Source organism: Equus asinus, chromosome 5 (assembly GCF_041296235.1).
Source record: "Equus asinus isolate D_3611 breed Donkey chromosome 5, EquAss-T2T_v2, whole genome shotgun sequence".
NCBI lineage: Eukaryota > Metazoa > Chordata > Mammalia > Perissodactyla > Equidae > Equus > Equus asinus.
Genome location: NC_091794.1, coordinates 16,410,867 through 16,434,411, shown reverse-complemented (window position 1 = coordinate 16,434,411; position 23,545 = coordinate 16,410,867). Strand labels below are relative to the sequence as shown.

The 23,545-nt window shown below is 39.6% G+C and overlaps 1 protein-coding gene across 50 annotated transcripts in view; it reads left to right on the top strand.

Annotated features, from left to right (window-relative positions):
* The window catches only part of ZBTB20 (zinc finger and BTB domain containing 20), a 770,050-nt gene that overhangs the window by 636,195 nt on the left and 110,310 nt on the right, over nt 1–23,545 (top strand). The window contains exon 1 of one of the 50 annotated variants that reach the window (XM_070508915.1): nt 19,055–19,389. The exons of 48 other annotated variants lie outside the window; for them this stretch is intronic. The gene's annotated coding sequence lies outside the window, so the exon portion shown is untranslated. Of the gene's footprint in view, nt 1–19,054; nt 19,390–23,545 lie in introns of those variants that run through there. One more of the 50 variants, XM_070508899.1, reaches the window with a different exon arrangement.

Below are 23,545 nucleotides of genomic sequence, written 5' to 3'. Positions count from 1 at the left end.
TTTATATCGTAATAAACAAGACTGCTTTGAAGGTTCAGATGACCATCGCATTCTGTAAACCCATCGTTCTTAGTTCCTTGTTACTTTCTCCAAAATTATTTTTTACAGAGCTTAAATTTCTAATGCCTTATCTTAGCAGAGGTGAATTTTGTTGAAACTTGGAGGAAAATTTATTCCACCCCTTTAAGAGTCCCCAAAAGGGAAGGGAAAACTATTTTTCGTTCAACAAAAAATTTTAGAAGCCTTTTTTTCCCCCAGCGGAAAACTCCAAAACAGCTTTGTCTCAGAACGTTAAACTTGGCATGGATAAGAAATGTGAGTTTTGCTTTGTTTGAGGAAATTTGTTTTTGAAACAACAATGTTATAAATATTTTTAAATTGCCTGCTGAGCATGCGCTGTATCTGACTTTATTCATAGTTTTAAACACACACCAAGGTGCAGTCTTCTGAATGGCCACAGGTAAGGCTGTTGATTTGTATGATCTCTCTCAGAGCCACCTTCAGTGAGTCTACTCAATTTTGCAGAAGGGAAAAGGGCGAGAGCTGAGTTTAGACCTGGACTCCCTTCTAGAAATCATAGAGCAAGAGTAGATTTCCCCGTTAAGGCTTACACATTGTACTTAGGGTAAGTATATTCAACTTTCCTTTCTTGTAGGAGTTGCCTGCCTTAACTTTTCAGCTTAATACTGGCAGAGTAAATTAAGAAAAAATTTAACTCAGTGAAGTATTTGACTGAAGTAGAAAATTTGCAAATTTTTAAGGGCGTCTATTGTGCATAAATTTGGGGATACGAGAATTTGCCAGTGAAATGATAGCAGCTCTGTGCTTCCAGAGCAAAGATGTGCTAGTCTGAACATGCCTGAGCTCATCTGGAATCGAAAGCTCCATCTAGGTGGGCCTGCAATAATACCAGAAGAGGAACACATATATCTTTGTGCAACCTTTTTCTTTTTTTTTCAAGCCACGCTTCCAAAGGGAGTGACAAAGGACTAGGTTCTCCTCTTGCTTAATAAGTGGTCATACTTTGCTTCTGGAGAGATATATTTCCAGTTGTTTTGGGGTGTTTGGTTTTGTCGTGTTGTTGTCCTCGCGGCTGAAGTATATTCTTTGCTGTCAGTGATGGTTAAGGTTTTCCATTTTTCAGAATGCTTTATCTCCATTAACTCCGTTTGACGTTCCCTCACTTGGTTCTCTCTCCAGTCTGCGATGACCCTCTCAGGCTTTGCAATTCTTATCGATTCTTGCCAGACTATATTTATTCATTAGCTGTTTGTTATAGTTATGGGGGAGATAATCTTGTTTTTCAGGTCTTTATAACTATCCGAACAAATTTCATTTTGAGGTGAAATTTCTGTTAGTTATTCTTAACTCAGAACTGAACTTGTCTTGCAAGGGCTTGAAGAAAATCCAATTAGTCGTTTTTGGAGAACTAAATATTCTAATAAATGAAATGAATTTTTTTACAAAATACATATTGATATGCAATGCTTTTCTAATTTGTTTTTTTTTAATCTTTTGAAACAGAACCTGAAACTTAAATGTATAAAGAAAAGAAAAAAACCTGCTAGGTTTATGCTGATATTTTAAATGCCCAATTTAAAATAATTCAAAGTTTTGATTTCTGTGCAATATATCACCTTTCAATGTCAGTCAATAATACTTTGTGCAGATATACATATATATATATACACACATACACACCCACACAGAGACACAACTCCAGTTTCATTTATATTACTTCTATTTTTGCATAAAAGAGGATTAGCATTAATGCAAACTTTTATTAATTTATTATATTTTATTATTTTTCTGTAATTTAAGAATCCAATTAACTGTTGCCTTCATCTGATTATGTAGTATATGTATATACTTATTAATATCTGCTTGTAGTCTAATAATTTATCATAATTTAAAAAGTATTTTTATAAGTTTTACACACTCTTTAATTTTATGCAGCTATATTAACGTTCGGGTTTATTCAGATACAATTTGCTTGGTTCTGTATCTGTTACCGTATTAAGAAGTTTTTTACTTTCCCAATCTAGAAAGACTATGGCCATTTTTTCCCATATATGATTTCTGTATGTCTTCAGTATTCTGAGGAAGAAACTTTTTAACCTTGTGATCTCCTGGAAAGCTTTCAAACAAGTGGGAGAAGTAATCTTTACCTGGCTGCTGCCCAGTCAGTTTGCCCTCACTGTACCACCCCTCGCCACCAGCAACCCTGCAAACAACAATAATAAACATGATATGATAATATTTCTGATCACAGAACCAGGAAATACCAAAGAAAATTGTGGCATATGTAGGAAAATGCCAAGAGCTTCTCCAGTAAGATCAGCTGTTTTTGTACTTTTTTTTCTCTCCCGAATTTTGTTTGTGACTTTTTTGGCTTGCTGAAGCATATCCCCATAATCTTACGAAGCCACAGCAAATTCCCAATGCCACAACAACACTGTGCAGCTGAGGAGAGCCCAGAGGAGCTGATCCTGGGTGGCTGCAGACGTCCCCCAGCAATGATGCAGGCAGGAGGAGTAAGTAGACTGCTTTTCTCTTGGCTTCCTACCTGCGCTACTCAGCCGGCCAGGTAGAGCGATTTTCTTTCTGGAGCTTTCTCTTTAGCTCTCTGGAGTTTTGCCTTCAGTAACCAATGGCTTTCTACCTCTTTCCAGGGATGGTTTATATAGCAAAGCATCTCATTTTTCTTTGATGTTGAAACATGGAAAGCTTCGGAGATTGGGAAGGGCAGAGGGAAGGGGCTCAGGGTATCTGGAAAACATTCAAAACGGCATCAGACTCAAAGCTGCTTTTTGGTGTGTAACTTTTCTGTTCTCTCCAGAGCCTCTAAGAGGTTGGAAGTAGTGAATGGGATAATATAGGGTGCAAACTATGATCTAACTGATTCAGTAGATGGAGCTCTTCCCCCTAAGTCTGTATTTAAATTAACATCCCACTCTAGTTTGTGGGGCTTTCTGTTTCAAGGTGTGTCATATTACACGTGTAAAATCAAGGGCCTAGATAGCTGGAGAAGAGATTTCCTGGCACTTTTCAAAAGAGATGAAGCATTTGTTCTGAAACACAAAGCATAGTGCTGGGAAGAAGTAAGGATGGGGTGGGAAACAAAGTTTACGTATCTAAATTTCTCCCTATGTTTGTTGATATTCCAGAGTATGAAGTTAAATCCTAGCACTTACTATATAAGTGATTATTACTGTAAATGTAGAAAAATGCATGGAATATATAGGAATTGGGCTGTATTTGTTACAAATCTTCCATGCTATCTGAACTGTGGACATCTTCTCTCATTTGATTCTGCAAAGGAATCTTAATGCTGTAATGCAATTGTTTCATCCAATTAGTCTAGAGAACCTGGCTGAAATGTTACAAATTCTGAATTGTGACGGCACAGAGGAGGGCAGAGCAGCTGTGTTAGTAAGGTGCCTTTATGGAAACGAAAATATTTTCTGCAATAGATCTCCAGGATCTGTTTTAATATGGAAAGAGCTACTTATTTATTTCTTTTTAAATTAATTGAAATGAGTAATCGCCGTAAGATTCATGTCAGAGTTAGATTATTCTCAGTACCAACAGAATAAGTTTGATCACATCCCTCCCCATACCAGGAGAGAAAATATATGTATACTGTATGTAATAAATTATCTTCCTTAGTAGAATGCCTTCTCATAACTTGGAGATATTACTGAATATCTCTTGTTAAATCTTGATAAGCTCATTTGGCCAAAGTAGAACTGGGCTTGGCTTTAGTACCAAAAGACATAGTATTTTTAAGGGACTTGGATTTACTTTGCATCCCACGTGTCTGAGTCCGATACAGTCCAGGAAAATAGAGAGGATGAGATAAAATTATTCCTAAGCAGCCGCCGTAGGCCAAACACTGAAACAGTGCCAACCTGGACCAATCAGGCCAGCTTCTCAGAAGATACGTGCTTTTGTCGAACACTTACATGAAGAGAAAGAGGGAGGCAGCCCTTGAAATTGCATTCGTATGAATGATTCTTCACTAATTTTAATAAAGTCCATAGTAATAAATTCAGTGATTTCTATTCTTTCAGAAAGTAGGAAATGTGAGTTTTCTTGTCCAGCTAAAGATCTCTAAATGCTGTACTCTGACATCTTTTGAAGAAAACTATCCTTTTGAATTTAAGCGAGTGAAAAACTTCTCGCAGAGAGCAAAGAGTAAAATTGATGGAAACTCAAAATCAATTCCAAACCCATTTCTGGCATGATGAGAATAACATTTGTGCTGTGTTTAAAGCAGTTTAAAACAAGAAAATGATAAAATGATCAATATACTTAAAGCCAAAAATAACCAGGAGAGAACGATCTGTAATTCATTCCCAGACCTGAAACCCTACACTTTTGATTGAACATGAAAATAAACGAATATACCTTTTATAAGGTGGCATTGTAAGCCGTATAATATAAAACAATGATGAAATGCCAAGCTTTCAACTCTATTTAAGCTATGTTTTCAGAGTTGAGCCAAACAAAAATTCCTAGACTTAAACTATCATGGATTTATTTATTTGTACGTACTCTGACCATAGAAAGAGCAAAAGTTAAGGAATATATAGATTGTCACAATGAACTACATTGCCACTTCACAGTCTATATACTCTATTAAACAAAAAAAGTTTAGGCTACAACAAAAAGAATATTTTAGGCTATATCCTAAGGTCAGTGAATTAGTCAGTGTGGAACAGACTGAATATTTCTTTAAAAAGAACTTGACTTTTAACTAATTTACTAAGTTCAACACACACATAAGTATAAATCATGCATATTTGATACTTGTTGCTGTAATAGATTGAAAGACCAAGGCTACGCTAATAAACTTTGAACCTGTGGATTCGAGGTCAGTGAAATGCCACTGCCCACGTTTACAAAAACCTCTCTAGACTTAAGATTTTGCCCCAATCAATGATTTTCTACCAATTTTTCCAGAGTCATTTGACTGGCTAGTTATTTATTGATCAGATAAAATAAAATTGTCCTTCTGGAGGAAGAAATCCTAGCTGAAAAAATTAAAATGACAACAATTGCATGAGCACATTTAATTTCGTTGATGTAAGGTACAATAGGAATGATGATAATTCTAATGAGCACTGTGACGAATGTGACTACAAAGGAGCATGTGTGATTACATCAGTAGGAGTGAACTCAGTGGGCAAGGTCAGAAGGGTGAGACACAGCAGCCGTGACAGTGTGGGGGCTAATTATTAAAGTTATTGGAGATGTTTAAAGCTTGTGGCTGGCTGCAAAATTAACAGATACCGAAAGGAAGAATCGATCAATTTTAAAAGTAGACAGAAAGGCAATACAGTATTTTTTTCCCTGTAGGATATAACCAACTGTAGAATTCACTTTTGCAGAGAATTTTAACAACCTCATAAGCTTTGGCTGTCCAGTGTCATAATAGTAGTAAAGTGCTGTTATGCACATCCGCTTAAAGATTCATATAAGTGTAATTGTTGTAACAACTTGTTATGCTATTGTTTGAAGTTGAAAAGCTCTGCTTTAAGTGTCGACAAAGCAAATGTCAGCATCATAGAATCATAATCATTGCATCTTAGAGCTTAGAGGAGCCTTAGATATCTCTATATGGGTTGCATGGGTTAGCAAACTCTCCAGAAAGGAATGTTGGAATATCTGGTGCAGGACCATGCAGAATTTGAAAAAATGTATATTTTATATATTGCAATGACTTATATTTGGAAAACACAATTTAAAAGGAAAACTGAAAAAATAGAGAAACTAAAGATCCATACATTCCTCTTGACTAGTGGTACTATACACTGGATTCTGTGAACCAGTCTTCTAAATAGGAGAGAGTGGTAGAAGTTACAGAAAAGCACAAGGTTTTATTTTCATCAAAGTGGGCAGGGGGTTTAACAGATTGAGAAATGCCATTTGGGCTTAGACCATTCACTTTGCCGATCAGAAAATTTAAACAGAAAAGTGACAAAACTTTCTCAAGATGGGAAGGGCAAATTTTACTAGAACACAAGTTTTCTTGCTGCTACACCACAAGCCAGACCTCTAAAACAGATCTATAAAAACAAAAGATGGATGATATTTCAGAAGTCATTGAAGAAGAGAGCAAAGGAAACAAGCGCTTGGGGTTCCTATTTCTGTATCAATAACTCCCCCTTAGATGGGGCAGGAACAGATATGTATGGTAGAGATAAGACATTCTAGAGAATGAAAGAAAATGCACCCAGACTATGCACTCCCTGAAGACCCTCTGCTCTTAACACTGCTCCCCTGACCCCCATGGTCCCTCAAAGGGATACTCGTATCTCCTTTCTCTTCTTTCTACCTCCACCAAAAAAAAGAAGGAAAGAAGAAAGAAAAGAAAAAATTTTTTGAGAAACTGGAATTAGGTCTTTTGAAAAGAAGTCCTTTTTCGTAGAAATCTTCCTGTACAGATCAGTGTATCTTATTATCTTATCAAAGTATAAGTTCTGATCAGAGGGTGCTGATTCAACAACTTTAAACACATTACGAACTGGGCTGCTCCTGGTTTCCTGGGCACGTACCTCATTTTCACATCCCTGTTCCTTTTCCCCTGGTGTTCCCAAATGGAAGCAAATTCTGCCTCCTTTATTTCTACGATACTCTTTCTTTTAATGGCTCTTGTCATGGTCTGTCTTATAGGTTAGCCATTCATGTGTTTATCTGCAATGTAAGAAACAGCTCTGTGTAATTCAGGGCAAGGCCCTTAATTTGACTTGGCCTCACTTTCCACATCTGTGAATAGGAAAATGATAACTACCTTGCTGGGATATCGTAAGAACTCCATGAAATGGAGTATATAAAGCGCTTAGCATGATGACTAGCACATGGTCATCACTCAATATCATTGCTGTTACTACAGCTGCCACTATTATTAATATTCCTCTGCCTCTAGATCTTTCCTGACAACATTCTTCTTGAGGTCATAGATCGATCTTCTTTAGTTCAGTATCTCCTCAAGCAACAAACATAATGACTTTTACATAATAGGAACCGAATAAAAATATATCGAATCTTTTTCCATAGGGCTTATTACTTCCTAACAAAAATTCTTAAATTCTTTCCTGGAAGTTTAGAGTAGCAGATGGTCAACCACTAGTGCCAACCTATGTTCACCATCAAAAGTATCAGCATTGCTCATTGTAGACTGTCAGTGCCACCTTCTCTCACAGGTTCCCCCAGACCCCCCAACCACTTAGGATTGCTCTTTGCAGCATCCCCAAAAGTGTCAGCTTATAGTTCTGGTTCATGTGATTAATGAGCTTGTTATATCTCTGTCTGTAGCCTGAACTAGAAACTTTCACTTTGGAGAGCAGGTCAAGATATCGAATTTAATTTTAGTTGCATCTGTTATAAGCCAATTGTGTATTCATTACATTTATAGATTCCCTCTCCAGCCGTATATTTTCATGGCTGTTGAGAGCACCTGAATCTGGGTTGAATGTCCTTAGATTTTACTTTGGGGACCTGAAAGTGAAGCAGTGAGACATTTTTGATAGCTAGCTGTCATCTTTGGCATTTCTTCCCTTCAGTGTCTAATCTGGTCTGTTTGAAGAAGGGGGCAAGTATAGAATTTTTATCCAAGTTGAGTATCGCATGGTAATTCCGTATTAATGAGGTCTCTGGTCAATGCAGTTCATTTACACATTTCTGTTTTTTCTGGCATGCAACCACATTCTGTGGAAAAGGGAAACTTCTGAAAAATGGAAATGATAAAGTAACTTGAGGCTCGCCAAGGTAGAGATATAGCATTAAATGCACAGGTTTGGCTTAGGCAAGTCAACATACAAGGTGGCCTTGGGGTGTCTGTGGATCTTGCTGGTCCTTCAAGGTTACAGTGAATAATGAGAAAATTAAAAAGGGGCAGATCCCGTGAACATGGCTGAGGAGAGGCTGACAACAGGGTGTGCTCAAGTCAGGAAGAATGTCGCATCTTAATCAGCTAGAAATTCCATTTATTTGAGAGTGAGCTGGTATTTGTGAGGGGAACAAGGTCACATTTAGTAGAACTGGTAATTCAATAAAGGGTTCTGACTTTGCCAGAGTAATGGTGTTGGCATCAAGAGAAGAAAGTTTTGCAGATTTCTGTGTGTGCACTTGCTGTTACTGGTGTTCCTGGTGGGTGGCTGAATCATCCTGATGGCATTCAACAGGAACCAGCTGCTGAGAATATTAAAATGCAAGCATTTATTCCTCTAGAGAGACAGTAGCATCTGCAAAGTTTTCGTATCTTGATAGTACAGATAATCCCAGGGAGCATTCTCTAGTAGTTTTAACTCTCTATTCATTTATACATTTTCTTTTTATCATTATCGTCAGTATCTCAAGTTCTAACTGGAGAGGAGTGCCTGAGTCCACACCAGCTTGTGGAGACAGATAGTAAACACTTGGCCGAGGACATGGTATTGCCTCTTGGGCTTTACCTTGAATTATGATTCTCAAGAGGAGAAATCGGTGGTCCCCTCCCTTGGCCTGTCTTCACAGCAAAGAGCCACCCATACTCCTAGTCCTCCATGAGTGCCACCAGCAGCAAGGCAAGGCCATGGACTTCCCCAGCCTCAATACTGGCCCCTTACGAGCTTTCCTTTTTACTTGTAAAACTTGTGGATTTGTTGCTTTCCTTGTGTGATTTGTTGTTGTTGTTGTGTTTTTGAGCTAGCATCAACAATTGGGAGAAAGGGCCGTGCAGAAAGAAGGTTTGGACTCGGTAATCTACTAGGCCTTTTCCATCTCTAATATTTATGAATAATGTATTGAACTGATGGGAAAAATGTTGAATATGTTCATTATGAATTATATTCACTGGTGTGTTGCCTAGAATATAAAAAAAGTGGAGAAGTTGCAGCATAACTAGTTCCTTACAATAAACGTACTGGTACGACAGAGCTCTGCATCCTTTCCTATTCCACTGCGAATCGTCCCAAAGACACGCTGAGTGTCTGAGCGGCAGCTGCAGACTGGGTACCTGATGAGATAACAGCTAGCCGGGGTTCTGCAGGGAACGGGGGCATTCTTCGTGCAGTCTGGGTCCTAAACAGAAGCAGCTTTCTTAAAGGTATTGCTAGTGCAGTCTCCTTGATGAGAAGTCACAGAGGCCAGTTCCACGTGGCAGATGTTGCTCAGGTGCTAGCATGCTGCCGGGGTTACAGTTCTTATCACTAGAAAAAAAACTTACAATTTTGTCCCTACACTTAAAAAAAACTCAATATAGGTAACTAATTTTTGCCAATGTTACACGCTGATATAAATGAGTAAGAGCGGCAGATATTTCAAAATTAAGTAACTTATTACATTTCACTGTAAAATTCATTATGTTTTTCTCTATTGGTTTTCTTTCACAACCATATTTTGTTTAGGATTTATTAAAATAAAATTATATTTCCTAAGAATTTACCAGATAACACTGGCAAACATTAACCAGAAGCATGACAAGAGGCAAGAAATTTAGGATTTTTTTTTTTATTCACACAAATAATCAACAAAATAGATAATAGGGAGTTAAAATAATACCAAAATAGTCTTTCCCTGGCCAAATAACAGTTAGGCCCATTTTTTATCAAATATAGCAGTGTAAGAGACATGCAAATATGTACGAAAATAGAGAAAGACTATCTAAGGTCAGGAACTTAAGAGGATGCAGCCCTCGTGTACAGTACAGAACAGTTGCAACTTGAAGCAGTTCATAGATAGGGGCAGCAGAAAGCTCCAGCCCTTGTCTGAGATCCCAGGAGGACAGCAGAGCATTGATGAGCGAGTTCTGCCTCAAAGAACCCTTTGCTTCATATTGTGTCATTTCAGAGCTAATGGACTAGCTCTTGTGACAGGGGAGTCCAAGACCTCACTTGTACCAATATCAACTTTTATAGTGACACGAGCTCAAACTAACTGCCTCAGCATTATTTATCATCATCAGGTCGCTCAAAAACAATGATGGCTACCCAATTCCAGAGTGGTATAATGTGAGAGCCGATGTGGCAGGGCTTTTTATCCCAGCTCCACCCTTCCTTACAGGACAAATCACTTAACCTGTCTACGTAATAGTGTATTTGTCAAATAAATAGAAAATCATCTATCCTCATCTCCTTCACAGCGGTATTTCTAAGGCTGATTGTGCACACGTATATAAATGTATATATCATAGCTCTCTATTTACAGCAGGGGAGAGTGATTTAAAAATATATGAAATAGGATTTTATATATGCATCTGTTGCAAAGGTCAATCACATTTTTTTTAACGTTAAGACCTCCTCTGGTAATTATCAATTGTTAAAACACTTGAAAATAATGACTGAGCCTATATCGCCTCTGTGAAACGGAAGGCTTTTTGAAATCTAAGTGTGATTATGAGATTCAAACACATTGCCATCTATTTATGGACCCCAGTGGCCTTACTCAAGGCAGTATAAACCTATTAAGCAAAATAAAAGACTAGCTATGCCAATAGATATCTGAAAAGAAAATCCAAAATCAAGATCTAGTATCAAAGTATAATTCTGGCTGTAGGAGAGAACTGGTACTTTACATTAAACACTTATTTTTTTTAAAAAAAAAAAGGGACAAAGATATATAGTCAGGAGAGGATAAGCTTCAGCCTACACAAACATCCTAGGCAGCTGTTCAGGCTACTGGTCTGTCCCAATGAGAATCAGGCTCAGTATATATAAAGACCCTCAGATCATTGGAAAAGAGGCCACATTCATCTATTTTGTACTGCTGTTATCCGTTTGATGTTTGTCTCGGCTATTTAATCTCTGCTTTCTATATACAGATCTCTGTGGAATGATAATGACATGAGGAGGGCAGGTGAAGATAAATAAATGTGATTTTTTAGACATGACCGTTATCCTCTAATAGCTTTTCTCTGGTCCATTCCAAGCATCCAGGATAGAGAAACTTAGCTTCCATGGAGAGTGAAGTCATAGCACCAACTTAGCATAATAAGAGGAGGGAGAGGGAGCAAGCAGACTGTTAGTGAAATGAGTGAGTTTCTGCTGGGCGATGACCAGGTTCTCCTGTTTCCTCTATTTTTTCCCAAACTGAAAAGAGTTATTGTGGTAATTCACCTGTGCTTCTGAGCCTGTGTGCACATGCCCAAGACCTGCTCAAGGTAAGGCCAGAAAGAAATCAGGGGCAGGACTTACAGCCAGGAAACTCAGTTTCTTTTTACTAACTACTGCTTGTTTTCTTTTTTTCAAGGAAGTTTGTGTTTTTAGAAAATATGTTTCAATTCCCAGACATTGATATCCTGGGCATCTTTGGGTTGCGACAGAAGTGGGGATTAGTGGCTGTGACAAACGGAACAGAAGCCAGTGCAATTGCAATCCATCAAACGTTGACAGACCCCAGATTTTTCTGATCCTTGCTCCAGAATTCCGTTGTGTCCTTACCCTAGGAAGACAGGGTTAGCTGAGAGTTTTGAGGTTGGTGATGCCTCTTTCTTAATTTTGGTCTTGGTGACTATGGGACTGGAATGCCTTGGTAAAAGCAATAACTAGAACCAAGACCACCTTCCTGGGGGTACAAGCTGTGCAGTTGTACAAGACCCCTATGCTTGAAGAAGGGCCCTATGCTTGGTTTAATGCTCTGCTGTTGCTGTCTTGAAATTCTTAATGAATTTTTAATAAGAGGCCCCACATTTTCATTTTGCCTTGAGCCCCACAAATTATGTAGCCGGTCCTGCCTGGAATTTCTCTTTCCCTAGTGTGCCAACTGAAGATATCAGTCACATGTCTTCTCTCACTGAAAATGATCCTCTTGTTCCATTCCTCAGAAGCTCGCTCCCCTTTAAAACTCTGATGATTTCTCTCCATACAGTGTAGTTCAGAAGAACCCACCTCTCCTTCCTTCCTCCGGACACCTTGAGATGATTATAATCAAGATGGTCTTATCTTATAATCAGAAACTCTGGGGGTGTCTCAGCCAAATATTTTTTTGCTGGAGGTTAATACTGGGAGCACTTAGTGAAGCCCCTTTATTGGATAGTTAAAATAGGATTCAACCATTAAATTGAGATTTTAAAAAGAGCGTCTAACAGTCAGGTTATTTTAGACCAGGACTTTCCAACCATTACGTGATCAAACACATCAGTGTATTCTGAAAACAAGTTAATCTCCCAGCTCTGGCCCTGGGCTTCTCTCTCTCTCAGACTCCCACTGTTGTTGCTGCCAGCTGTGAGTCCTAGGTCCTTCTCATTTTTTCTTTTTCCTTCAGCTCATACCAATCCTTTCATCTTTCTTACTCAAAATTGGCCTTAGGAGGAGGGAGTTCCTCTCTTTAGTCTACCTGTGGCATCTTATGAGAATAATTCTTGCTAACTTTTGTACTGTATATACGCACCAATTCTGCCACCACCTTGATGAGTGTGAATGACAGACTGTAAGGTCCGAGTTAGACCCCATAAAGTTCATGGGCCTGTCCACTGTGACAGGTTTTTAGGACCAAGCCTTAACCAGAAGAATGCAGGTTTCCTGACTCCCGGCCAGATACGTTTTTGATGACTCAGGGCATCCTCAACATTCCTAAAAGATACATGTAGATGACTGGGCCATAAGCCAGTTCTTAAGCCTCCAATCCCAGAGGGGGAAATGTGCAAGAGGAGCTAGGAGCTGGGAGAGTCATGTGGGAGAAAGAACCTGACTGGCCACCTCACGCTAGTTAGTTAGCTTCTCTGAACCTATCAAATACTTCCTACCACGGATAATGTCTCCAGGGTTGTTGGGAAGATGCAGAGAGATGCTAGCCTAACACGAGTCCTCACTCACAGCAGAAGCTCAAGATCAGCTTCTTCCACCTCCACCTCCTCCTTCTCCCTTACGTTCTTCCACACCTCTATTCTCCCTCCTCTGTGAAAGGAAGGAAAGCAGGAGGAATCTGATGGCAGGGTGCCAGACCATGCAGTCTTGGAGTTTAAATTGTAGGAGATTAGCATAACCTGTCTTTGCCTGAGCCAGATAGGCTGAAGCTTGCAGGTTCTGACCTCCTGTCTAGCAACAGCACAACCATGGCACAGCAGAAGAGCCAAAAGCATTATTCACAAACCACGGCCTCTCTCAAGGGACTTTGCAGTGCTTCGCCAGCTCCAGACACGGCTCAGGGCAAAAAACGGCAAAGGAGATTGAATCCTTTTCAGCCTTGGCCATCCTTTCCTCCTCTCCTCTGCCTCCAGGGCCCAGAGTCCTGGTGCTAATCTGATTCTCTCCTTCAACCTCTCCTGTTCCAGAATTATCCCTAACCCTTCCCCCAGCTCCAACTTGAAACTGATTTACACTGAGATGACCCTCTTGAGGTTGAAGTGATTAGAGGATGGGGGCATGAATATCTCAATCCCACCACCGGACATTTGCATCTCAGAAGCAGCGTTAGAAATTGAAATGTACCTTATTAATAAGGGGACTTCTGCTCCTTGCCTGCTGTAGGTGTCTGTCCCTCCTGTGCCTAGAATTAGCCACGTCCTGATGCAGCTGGACCCCTGGACCCCCCTACTCCCCTTCTTTATCTTTGGTCACGTATGTCATGTGAACTTAGAAAAGCAAACTTTCTACCTGGGAGAGAAAGAGGGGAAAAAACTGTAGGTTTACGCAGTGAATAATCAAGCCCTGGATGATGGCACAGGGTCTCTCTTACAAAAACATGCCACAGGATCATTTTTCTGATATGAAAATAAGTTTCTATCTTAGATAGCTAAGGCCTTAATGGGTATGGTTATGAAAGTACTGTAAATAAGTTTAAAACCAGACCGTTTTGCAATAAGTCAAGGCTCCTACCTCCTGTGAACTCCGAGCATTTTGCAAATTTGAATAATCAGTCATCTTGAGTTTCCTCTTTTTACAGAGGAGGCTGTGAAGGCTCAGAGGAGACAGGGCTTTTTTTCCTGGTCACCCACCTCACCTGCAGATCTGTGTCTGCGGCCCTCGGCCCCCAGGGAAGTTTGGCTTTGTTAGGGGAACTCCTGAGAACACCTCCATCCACGGCAGCCTGCTTTTCCATCTTCTAGTCATTTCTCTTTACTAGTTGTTGCTCCTGCGATGTGAGAGAAAATGTAGCCCAAGAATCAAAGGGAGGCAATGGAGCATTAGGGGAACATTAGCAACTATTGAAAAGACATTTTGACCTATTTCTGTAGTTATCAATGTAATAGTATTTGTTGCCAGGAAATGCACCCGAAGGCGGGTGGGAGGTTGAATTGCACTAGCAGCCTGCTCTCAGGGGCCCTCCAGTTACAGGAGGTGGTAATTCTAGTTAATAAAAGGGTGAACTTCAAACACATTTTAACCAAATCAAATTGTAGCGGGAAATATTGTATTACTGATGTTCAAGCCGACTCACAGCTGGTAACATTAGTCAGTATAGAGGCCCCCAATTCTGACTTTCCAGCATTTTCAGATGAGTTTCTGGCAGTGGGAGAGTTCCCCAGGCACATTGTTATGTAGGAAAAGGAGATGTTTAACTAACGTAGGAGCTAGCCTACATGAAAAATTCTTTATTCTTGTCAGACTTTTTATAAGATTGTCAGATATTCAAATAATATGTAACCAAGCCAAACTTCAGGTGGTTAATAGGAAATCTCCAAGAGCCAGGAGTTTTAATTTTTTTGTTGTTTGGGTTTTTTTCTATGACATGTTGGCAAATGATAAAAGCGATTCACTCTGCTATCCAGAGATGCTGGGCACAGTTCCCCCAACACTGATCTCATGCCATGAAAAGCACAAGGCATGGCGAAGAGCACAGCCTGCTGATCCTACAGCTCGGATTTGAATCCCAGTTTAGCCCCTACTAGCTGTGTGACCAGAGGATATTCACCTAACCTCTCTGAACCTTAGGATCCTCACATGGAAAATAGACAAAATATCAATCTTTCATAATTGGTATGAGGACCAAATGAGATAACGTGTGTAAAGAAATCCACATATAAAGAAAACCTGCTGGGCATGTATCCAGCATTCGAAAGTGATCATTGTTAACTTCTACTCTTTTTGCTTCTATGGTTTGCAGGGCTTTTTTTTTTTTTTTTTTTTTGAGTTAATTAATTTTTTCCAAAAAATGCACAGCTTTTAATATAATAAAAGGAAACACTGCTATGGATGCCCTGCAGACTCATCTGGTCAGTCCTTTTTTGGGTGAATAACTGTTGGCCACTCACCTTTCTCACAGTGAGCCTAGACTTCCCTTTATTAGCCTCCTCTGGGGTCACGTAGTCAAACCATAGAACATGTTTTCACCAAATCCACTAAACCCCCTGGTAACACAGCCCCAAATTATGTGGGCATAAGTGAGACAATGGATCATAGAGCAGCTGGAGCTCCCCAGGCCCCTTCCTCACCTGTCCTGTCCAGTTCACCTTGAGTTAGGAGAGATGGCAGAACCTTTCTGTGGGATTGCCTCCTGCCCAGACTTTTTTCTGAACTTCTTCCATGGGCCGGAGTCTCCGTTTTCACAGAGATTAATTCTGATTTGGTTCGCCTACACTTTTGAAGCTCTAAAAGCTTTTCATTGTGGGCAGATTGTCTCAAATACTGTATTTGAGGATGGAAAGAGAAAACTCTGCCCAAATGTAAGCACCATTGAATCAAAGAAACAGTATATTTTTTCAGTTGCATTCTTTGAGGATCCAGATAACCTTGAATCCTTTACAAAAGCACATCAGTAATGCCATCCTCCCTCTTAAAAAGACACGTACACACACACACACACACTCACACCGATCACAGAAGGCCACTGTTCATGATATAAAGGGGTGGAGTGTCCAAGAGGAATACAGACTGAAAAAGAAGGTGATTCTATAGATAGAACCCAGATCCAGAAGCCAGGACATCCAAATTCTCGCGTGGGAACCTGCCTTCTGGTATGGGTCCCAACATATCTGCTGCACCCCAACTCCATTGCCATTATTTCCAGGCAGCATGAATTCTGACCCATCCTCCTTAGAGGTTATAGAGGAATTCACCTGTTGCTGTTTTGAAAGACATTGTGATAGCTATGCCAAAGGCACTTTACGTGGGCAAAGTGTTTTCCTCACTTGGAAGGATGGAGCCCTGAATTGTACCTCCCCTCACTCTGGAGTGGATAAATGACTGAACTTTTCACACCAGTATGGGAAGAAAATGATGTCATTATAATGCCAACTTCTAACAGCGTTTTTGTAATCATCTTAATATCTAGGGCTGATGCAGACCCACTGACCTGGCCTCTCATCCGTATTGACTCCTCTTTCATCCATGCATGCTTTTGATAAGCATTAATTACAGGACAACTCAGTGTGAGAGGTGTTGTGGATACAGAGTACGTATCCCTCCCTCATAGCCCAGCTAAACCCCTATGCACACTGGTGGCCAGTTGACTTAAAGCTTGATCCAAATCCCTTCCTTTTTGTGCATTGAGCCATTTTAGTAAGTCTATGGAAGGGCTGTTCCATAGCCAGGGGGTCTTGCTTCTTCTGATTGTTAAAGCACTCATTTATATGTCTCATGTGGCACCAATTACATACTGTCCTATACTAGAGCGTGTTCATATGTGTCTCATTCTTTCTACCACTTCCCAGTAAGCTTCGTAAGTACAGAGATTATATTTATACACAATTTGTATCCCTTTCAACACCTAGGATGTATCATCAGAAATAAAAGGTACATAGTGAATATTGTAATTTTAAGAATGAAATTAACAATAGCTTATAAGTATCTGCCAACAAACTATCTTTTCTGAACTCTATAAATACCTACCGGGAAGCTAGCCTACAGAGAACATCACTCAAAGATATCTGTGAAGCTTAAGGATTTTTTTTTTCCAATTTAGTATTTATAGGTTTCATTCTTCCCTAATCTTGGCCGACAGTATTTGCACATAGTAGGTTTTTAATAAATGGTTATTGATTTATTAATTAAAATCATGGAATAAATCAGTGATTTCCTATTTCTTTACGTTAAAATAGCCATTTTGATTTCCATCTACATCTTTATCTTTAGACCTTGTCAAGCCCTGCAACACAGATATCCTAGGATTTTATCCCAAGTGGTACCTGGCTTCAGCTTAGAAGTGGTCATGAGTTTTAATTTGGCCTGTTTATCGGGCCTCTAACAGGGCAGAAAGAAAACCTTTTTTTTTTTCTGTCTCCTCCTCTTCCTAATAGGACTGTTCTATAGTTGAATAGGACCTATGTCTAGATAAAAATCTTTTCATTCCTGGAATAAACATGATATCAGATTCATAATGTCAGAGTGAGGAAGCGCAGCACACAAAAAAAATCTGGACATCCTATGTTGTGAGTTTGCTTGTGGGCCTGAGGGGTGAGGGGTTTATTACTCAAGGCTGTTAGGTTAGGTGCGCATGATCTGCACCAGCTCCATTAACTGTGTCCTCCGCCCAGATGAGACGGCTGACTTAACAGATCCTCTCCAGCCGCACAAGCTTCCCCGTTACTCTCCAAGCTGATTGGATCCTAAATTCCATCCACACGAAATGATCTGAAGCCAGTTGCTTTTGTGCTAGGTCACAGGATGTGATATAGCAAAGAATTCCAAAATAGAGACGTTATTCCAGTTTTTCCTTGGTTCTTCCTCAGAACGTCTGTCTCACAGAAAGCTGGGGAAGCCAGTCCCTCCTAGGCTAGACATTCTGTTGAGTCATGTTTACTGTCCCCCTCAGAAAGGTTCCAAAAGCAAATGCAAGAGGTTGCCGAATGCAGGGACATGTGGCGCGCCTGCTTCTGAAGTGAGAGGCATAGCACACACCTGCTTTTTGGCTGTGGCAGGCCATCTTGACTGTGCCATGCCACAAGTTAGCATTTTGGATGAGCAATTGCCATTCTGTTGTTTTCTTCTCAACACATGGTGTTCAAAAACAGTTAAAAGAAAACTGTACCCATTTGCTCATCCCAGAAATCTAAAATTTCAAAGAAGCATGCCAAATTAATTTTCACATAATATTTTCCAAGCTTTTTCTTTGCACTGAGAAATGATATTTCACTTTTTGAACTCTTGGTGTCCCGGCCTGAGGTAAATGGGTGCAGTTTCTCTTTAAATGGCGTTAAACATATCAAAGCAGGATTATATCTGTCACTGTCTTTTTTTTTTTTTCTTTTTTTCTAATGGAATCAAAATCCTTCAGGGAGTGTCCCAAATCCACATTAATGTCTTTGAGTGCTAATGTTTCCACTGGGACTTTTACATTAGCAAAATACAAGCGTGTGGTTTCCCCTCTCTGCTGTCTGTATAAGAAAGAGACGACTACACATCCGTTATTCTCCGTGGCCTCCAGCTAACCCGTGTCAAGGTGGGAGAAGATGAGTGGAGATTTTGGAAACTAGTGCTTCCTTTTCTACCCTTTGCCTCCCATGTGTGGCTCGCCTGCTAAGCTAACGTGAATGCTGTTTCCAGCATGGGTGAATCTCTGGAATCCCAGCCATGAATTTTATTCAAAAAAACCCTAAATTACAGTAGCCATCAATACTATTTATTAAGGGCCTATTAAAACTCAAATTTCACCTTTGGTTCTGATTCTGGAAAAATTAGACAAACACCCGTGATTTTAAGACCTCACCACTGACATTTTTGTCATCGATTTTGGGATATCGGTCATGTGTCCTTATTATTGCAATACAATTCCTGTCTACTTCAATCCCTCTTTTTTATTTCTTTAACAAAGCAATTAAAGTGACATGTTGTCAACTCTCAATTATCAGGTGGCAATGAAAGATTGCAGTGTCGCAGATAGATAATAATTATAAATAAATAATCGTAAAATGATAATAAATAATTAATAATTCTCACATCACATTTAATCTTAGAATGCACCTTTTTCTTTCATTTCAATGTATTCTGGAAAGTCACAGTATTTCTGGAGTAACTGTTTTTATATATGATGTAGAAGGGGCTAGAAACTCTGTACTCTCCAACCCCTGCCCAGCGTCTTCCTTCTTTGGGTGCCATCCTGGCCACAGAGGGCTTTAGTTCTGGAGCTGATGGAGAGAACCATCCCTGGAGAGCTGGGAGGTGCCTGCTCTCTGAGCTCGCTCTTTGCTTACTTTCACTTTCTAGAGCACTCTGGAGAACGACAGGCACTACTTCCGTAGACACTCTTCCTAGCCCTTCCTCTTTCTTCCTCCTCTACACCCTTTCCTGCTTTGCTTTTTTTTCTTCTTTCTTTTTCTACCCCGCATGAAACTAAGTGAGGGAGCTTGAACTGGGCTGTGTTGGTGTGGATGGAGAAGCCCAGGGAGAAGGGGGATCTCCTAATGCCCGAGCCTACCACCAGCAAAGAAACTCAGTGTTTTTATTTAAACAACCTTTCCCCACAGCTAAGCCTTCATATGTGGAAGAAAGATTCAAACCTTTTGCCTTTCCACACTTTACAGAAGACAAGGTAAGCAGAAGCAGTGATAATGTCAACCCTGGATTGAAACAGAAGCCTTTGTGTACAAACTTTAAATATTTAAATATTTTTGAGGATAAATCCCTATGTGGCAATTAATGGAGAACTGACTGTGATAGATTTTTGTGGGGATTGTGCATGTTTTTCTGGTGTTGAGTCTTGGGGTTTTGTGTTTGTTTTTAAGCATTAGTTGCACAAAAGCTTTGCAATGTCAGGTAGACTGTCTGTCTTCTGTAACTGAAAAAAAAAATACCCTTTTGTACATGAGTCATTTGAATTTTCTATGTTAATATTCTTTTTGGTGGGTCCAATGTCAGTTTGTTCATGTTAGCATATTTAAATGTCAAGGTGGCAGAAAATGTGTGTTTATATTTGTATAAACTTCTGCACACAATTTAGCACCATATAGCAGATCCTCACTAAAAATATTGCTGATGGCATTCACAGTCGTTTCATCTTTGGCTTTCCCTCTTAGCAAACTTTGGCAAAGGACACAGGCTTTGTAGATGGACAAACTTGGATCTGTATATGAGGGCCATAAATTACTTTCTACTTTGTGAGTCTGATCAAACCAAAATCTTGCTGTGCCTTAGTTTCTTTACCTGAAGAAATGGGGATGATAATCTCTACTCTGGAAGGTTTTCATAAGGATTAAATGACATGATAGATATTAATCCCCTAGCTAGTACCTGAAATGTGGTATAACACTCAAATGTTATTTCTCTCCTCTGTTTTTTTTTTTTTTTCCCAAGAGAAATGCCTGATTGACACGATCAGTTCTTTGGTCTTAAGCTTACTATTAGTGATTTTTCTCCATAACCAGATTACTTGAACTGATCATATTCCTTAGGTTTCAGCCACTCAATTTTTGTGCATCTCAAAGGAAGTCGTTGTGCTCTGCCCTATCCTAAAATATAACTGTAAGTGAAAGGACTTGGAGGTTAGGTAGTGTGTTGGAGCTGATAGACACATGGCTCAGCCAGGTTCTTTCCTTTATCCCCAGCTCCACCCTCATCCTTGACCTAAATACCCTCTCAGAGACTGGGCAGAGCAGAGGAGCAAGGCGTAGAGAGCCCTGTTTCTAAGCTACTTAGGGAAGTGAATTTGGGGTGGATACTGAAAGGAAAAGTATATCCAAACGCATAGAACAGCTGAAATCAATGGCTCAACCTTTAGATTTGGGGTACTAGAAACAATCTGAATTCTTTCCAGTCTCTACCTAAAATACAGTGCAGAGTTTATGCCTTCTCTCCTGATTCAAAATTAACGGTTATGTTGTATATTCATTCAATGGGAATGAGTATGGCTACTCAATTATTTTAGGTGGTTGTGTTGCAGATGTAAAACAACTATATTGTAAACTCTTTGGAAGAACCCAAATTGCATCTAATCATACACTTTTTTTACTTTCATAATACTTGCACTTAGTTGGAGCTCAATAAATATTTGTCCAATGAACAATCGAATCTAGCCAATGGCTTCTTGACCGTGGTAGTGATGGTGCTGCAACATGGGATCCTGTTTTATTGCCTAGCAATGTATTTTATGCGTACATATCTATATCTGTAGATCTTTCCCTCTCTCTGTATATGTGTATGTATTTATATACATTTTTATATACAATTGTTTAAATAAAAGATCTTAAAGGACCCAATTCCATTGGATCACTGAGTGCCCTAAATCCATCTGTGGACTCATTACTGATAAAATTGCCAGCTGCACAATTAACTCTGTGAGCATTGCCAAGTCCTCAGTTTCCTCATTTGCAAAATGACTATATATATTAAGTAATCGCTAAGGGAAGAAACCCTTCCAACTCCATAATTCTATTCTTTCTCTCCAGTGAGAAGTGACATGTGTTTTTGAGAGGTGTGCTGTTGTTTGAGCTTAGTTTTTCTCCTTATGCAAGAATCACACATGAGGTCTACCAGGGGGCTGGGGACTTGTTTATTTGCTTTTAAGACTCTTTCAGGGCAGCCATTGAAATAGTGTCTTTTCATTTCGATTACTTATCATTTAGACACAGGGACTCCGCATGGTGGGGCCGACCTGACCCCCAGAGGAGCCTGCCCTGGTTCTGTCATTCCAAAAAAGAGACTGAAAGCTCCTCCAGATCCCCCCTTCCGGAATCCTTAAGGGAACTCCTCTTTGGTGGAAATGAGGCCTGATAGTTCCAGTCTAGCTTCATAGATGCTTTTCTGGATTCACAGGTTGTGCTGGACATTAAGGACACAGTCTGCTTTGGCCAACCTCACCATTGCCAGAGTGAGGTGTTTCTGGTGATTTGGTTTGTTTTTCCTTTTAAAACCCGCGTATTTAATGTTGTGTGTGATAGAGCCTGATTGTCCCCATAAGGAAAGTAAGTTTTTATGTCATTAACATGCTGATTTGGTTCAAGAAAGAGAGAGTAAACTGCCAGTATGGTACAGTATTTCTGGGTATTGTTTTCTTTTTTCTCTCTCCTTTTTTTTTTTTCTTCCTTTTACAAGAAGAAAAAGACCCAGAATTGTGCTGTTTGGATTATCATCTTCTCCTCTTACATTTGAGTTTCACAATCCTCTTTGAATGAACAATTAACTCTCAAGGTCTGCATCACAGCAGCTGCCTTTGGGTGTGTCCCTGGTGACTTTATGGCTCTGGACACTTCTTCCTCTCAGCTCCTTGTGAATATTGTGTGTCCTGGCCCTCTCTCTGAATCACACTGGCATTCAAACAATAACCTCTCCCCTGGCTGGTGCTTCTTGATCACCAAAATGACCACGCAGCCTCTACCGCTGTACTCTTCTTTCAGATGCTCCCCACGTTCTGGAAGAAAAAGATAGTTTTAACATTTAATTGCTTACATGATAAATTTTGATAAGGACTCAAGTATTAGATTTTGATGAGTACTAAGGGGGAGACCCAGACAACAGACACAAAATCTTATTTTTAGAGACTACTTTACAGTACAAATGTGCAGCACTTGGGGGGAGCCAAGTCTTCACGTTTGAATGAGAAGAACAGCGTTGTTGCCCTGTCTGTGTCAGGATTTCCTCCTCTTTGGTCTGCAATGCAGTCCTACTTTGGTTTAATTAATCCATTAAGGTCTATCTTAACCCTAGTCAGTAATGATGGAGGGGCTCACCGGAGCCATCTAGAATGGGAGAAATTAGATGGATAATGATTTTTGTGCTGATGATGTGTTCTGTCTTTTTATATAGTTGATCCCATGAGGGACATATTTCTTTGGTGTATTCATGCTGATGTTCTCAAGACAGATATATTACAGAGAAATAAATCAGACTATGAGATTTTGCTAGTGTCTAATTCTTGGTGTGTAAATTTAGTGTTTTAAAATCAAAGCTATTTTTAAAAGGATATTTTTATCAATATAATATTAAACAATCAAGAGGATGAGAGAAATTTGAGAAACTCTCAATTGGGTATTATTTTTTATTACACTTAGATACTGTTATGGAATATTTATGTTAATATCTTCTTCTGATTACTCCCTTCTCCACAAGTAAACTGTTTAAGATGATTCCTCCTCAGTCCAATTCAACAAGTGTTTACTGCATAGCAGTTGGCAGTTCTCAAAAATCAGGAGACTTAAATGGCTTTATATGTCTAAAGTAATAAATCAGGACAGTTGGGGTTTTTTTATATAGTTATTTGAAATCAAGACCTAAAGTTGCAAGGCAATAAATTAATCAAACTGTACAGGTTGAGTACCCACTATATTTTTCCTACTATGAGTGGAATTTATAAGCAACTACAATATACATTTAAAATACAATACTTTTTTTAAAGTATGGTAAGGTGGATGGAGTGGTTTTTACCTTGTTTTAGAGGGTTGGCAATTGGCTGATAGAAATCTTGGAAATTTCTTTAGCCAAAGCAGAGTTCAAGTTATAGTTTGAAGGAAGGAAAGATGCATGAGGGATTATTCTGCAGATGCAGGCTTATGGGGGAAAGGCTCAGAGGTGGACATTTCCCACGTAAAGGGAAGACTCTCAAGGGGAATAAGCCAGAAGGAAAGGAGATTTGCTCAGTGGACACAGGAGGGCCTTAGTGGCACCATTTTCTGACAGATTAGATGAGCAAACTTGTAAAAGGCTTTCAGTGCTGGGAGTTTGGAATTCACAATTGATCTGAAGTAGGATGGAAA